Source organism: Odontomachus brunneus, unplaced genomic scaffold (genome assembly GCF_010583005.1).
Source record: "Odontomachus brunneus isolate Ranch 3 - 2012 unplaced genomic scaffold, Obru_v1 Obru_scaffold_071, whole genome shotgun sequence".
Taxonomy (NCBI): domain Eukaryota; kingdom Metazoa; phylum Arthropoda; class Insecta; order Hymenoptera; family Formicidae; genus Odontomachus; species Odontomachus brunneus.
The window spans coordinates 1,326,696-1,329,319 of NW_022639521.1; the positions used below are offsets into that span (position 1 = coordinate 1,326,696).

The 2,624-nt window shown below is 31.2% G+C and overlaps 2 protein-coding genes across 6 annotated transcripts in view; one reads left to right on the forward strand and one right to left on the reverse strand.

Moving 5' to 3' along the window:
• Nucleotides 1-2,624, forward strand: part of LOC116846861 (four and a half LIM domains protein 2) — a 642,247-nt gene that overhangs the window by 405,484 nt on the left and 234,139 nt on the right. The window lies entirely within an intron of this gene.
• LOC116846868 overlaps nt 404-2,624 on the reverse strand; it is a 24,622-nt gene continuing 22,401 nt past the window's right edge. The window contains exon 3 of the mRNA XM_032821248.1: nt 404-445. The gene's annotated coding sequence lies outside the window, so the exon portion shown is untranslated. The remainder of the gene's footprint in view (nt 446-2,624) is intronic.

Here is a 2,624-nt window from a genome sequence, read left to right on the forward strand (position 1 = left end):
GTATATGTGTATATATATGTATATATATGTATATATGTATATATATATATATGTATATATATGTATATATATGCATGCATATATATGTATGACATATAAATATGTATAATAATGTAACAATATATAAATATATATAACATATAAATATAACATATACATGTATAACATATAAATGCACATATAACATTGGATCTTTATATTTCTTTATAATCTACTATATTACTAAATTATCTTTATTGAATTAGTCGTAATAAAGAGATTTCCGATGCCGAAGTCGTGCAGCCAGATAATACTGTCAGCGACAAGTAATACATGATTTTGCAAATGAGGATATTTGATTTCGTACACTTTCAGGTCACGAAACATATAGCTCGTACATAACTTATGTGTAACTTTGACTTTCTCTTGTTTAAAGTTAGTTCATTTTGCATTATATCACGAGAACCTTACATGTTCCAATATTCATTCAGCTGCATTATATATTAACAAATTTGTTCGATGCAACACTCTTGATGTGGAGCTCTCTATAACGGGACAATTATGTGACACAATGAACATTCCATTAGTTCTTTATTGTCTCGCAATATGTCCATACGCGCATGTGTATATGTGTGTGTATGTATATGTGGGTATTAGTCCATATTATTAAGTACTTTGGAAAATGTATTCACTATCTTCAGTAGAGTACATAATAGACTTTACAGACGCGCCGAGTATTTTTTTAAGGAAAATATTAAAAGTAATACAATATAATTATGATCTCTTATAATATAATTATGATCTCTATATGTGCAAATATAATGCATACAGCATGTTATACTTAGAAAAGAAAATATGAAAGGTCAAAAACAAAAAAGTAAATTTATAAGAGGCATTTACCTTGTATATTGTTTATAATGATAAGACTAGTATGACGATACAATTATTCGTCAAATGAATTGCTGCTGGTGCTAGGTTGGTTGTGATTGCTAGAAGTGTCTAAGTTCTTTCTTTTGTAAGCTTTTTTAGCATACACAATTAAATACTGATGAAAAAAGATCACAGAATCACTCTCAACATCTCTATGTGGTCTACAAGATGCGAATTTATTCTTCTCATTGATGATAGGCTTTTTGTGTAATATTTTATCGATTTTCGTAACAACCTGCTGTGCCTTACTTTCTGATTTGCAAGTCAAAAATAATGGTTTCTTCTGACACATTAATGTTGCTACAATAGCCGTCCCATCATTCTCAAAATCTATATTAAATCCTACAATTAGATGTGGTTCTAGATATAAACGAGAATATCTATAATGTCCATATGTCATAGAACAATAAACAAAATAAAGTTCTTTGTTTTTGGTGCGACAAGTTTGACAAAGCGATATTTTATAAATATTTTTTTCTAAGTTTGGTTCTATCATTATAACGAATAATGTTGAGTCAGGATAAATTTGATGTACAAAGACTTCCCAAGCCAATAGACTATTTCGGTCCGTAAAGGATCCGGCTATAACGTGAATTATAAAGATTGAAGAAAACGTCAGTCGCTGTATATTTGTTCTCGAAATGTGAAATAATAACGTCAATGGTCTTGAGAAATAATTAGTATATAAAAAATCGACATAGTTCCAAGTGTTGTAATCTCTACTACGTCCTAAATGTTGTCGAAGATATGTTTTCATGTCGCTTAAATTTTCATAAGTTAGAAGGTCTATCGGTATTGGTACATTTTGTTCATTTATTACGCCTTTGTTGATATCCAGTTTTTTACAAAGCCGTAGATATTTACAGTTGTGCACATAAGGAGTTGATATGTGCCTGTAACACATGCTGACCGACATGCATATGTTGCAAACGACACTGAGGTCATTCTGGCGGCGGCATATGAGACACGATTTTGCAAATAGCAATATTTGCTCTTCATATGGCTCTAGATCGCGACCAAGTTTATTCTTAACTTTTCTCACATTAATCTTCTTAAATTCAGTCCATTCTGTAAGCGTTATATCATGAGAGTAGTATATTTCGTCACTCAGGCTTAATACAGCCAGACAAAACTCTTTGTGTTGCTCTCGGTGCAATTGCAAGTGTTCCTTAGAGCAGTAAGAGATCAAACGGCACCAGTGACATGCGTGCAGGTTCTCTGAAATTTTGCAAACGTGACAGACGTACGGATTAAAACAATTATTATAATTTACGATTACATCCCGTACTGTGGATAGTCCAGAATTCGACATCACGCTTAGAACGGTATTACTGACGTCCAGAGAATGATATTTTATAATGTTAATTTATATTAATGAAACTTGTAATATTCTTGCTCGACACCGTACGTATTTAAATAAATTGTGACTTGTGATATATGTTGATCCTGCGACTATTTGGAAAACACTAATAATATGTTTACAAGCGTTTCTGCGCATCATGAGGTCAATCGTTTTTGTATTTATAAATATAACGAACTACGGGAATTTGTTGGCAGAAATAGAATACTTTGAATAAATATAGTTGCAATAAACACACACACACACACACACACACACACACACACATATATATATATTTATTTATTTATTTATTATATATATATATATATATATATATGTGTGTGTGTGTGTGTGTGTGTGTGTGTGTGTGTGT